Genomic DNA, 681 nt, shown 5'->3' on the forward strand with positions numbered 1-681 from the left:
TATTAAATATATTATAATTTTTGCTATATATTTAAACATGTATATGATTAGGATTTTTACGGTTTCTTACCAACATGTATATAATTAATTAATTATTACTATATATTTAAACAAACTTTTTACCAACAATGATGATAATATAATTCTTACTATTATATATAGTGATATATGGTAATTTATTTATCTATTTTTTTACACTACAAGATTTTTATTTATTTGTGGCAATTTTTTTTCTTATTTGTGGAGGTTTATAACCCCCACCAAATAGTTTGTGGGAGTTTCTATAACCCCCAAAATTTGAGGTGCCACGAGGTCTTTTATGGGAGGTTTTTAAAAACCTCCACAATCTATTTAGTGGGGGTTTTATAATCTATTTAGTGGGGGTTTTATATTAGACTTTTGTGGGAATTTTAAATCACTTTTGTGGCAATTTAAAACCTCCACAAATTAATTTTTTAATTTAACAAAAAATAACTATTTTGTGAGATTTTCAAACCTCCACAAATCCTGTAATTATTTATTTATTTTTAATTTCAAATCATTTATTAATCCCATCTCATTTACATACTCTCAAATTAAAAATTTATTTTTTAATATAAAAAATAGTAAACACACTCAAAGATAAGTCTTAAACACCAATTCGGTTCAGGAATTTCATAAAATCACCACAAAACAAGAAAA

The sequence above is a fragment of the Arachis ipaensis genome, chromosome B08, assembly GCF_000816755.2.
Source record: "Arachis ipaensis cultivar K30076 chromosome B08, Araip1.1, whole genome shotgun sequence".
Taxonomy (NCBI): Eukaryota; Viridiplantae; Streptophyta; class Magnoliopsida; order Fabales; family Fabaceae; genus Arachis; species Arachis ipaensis.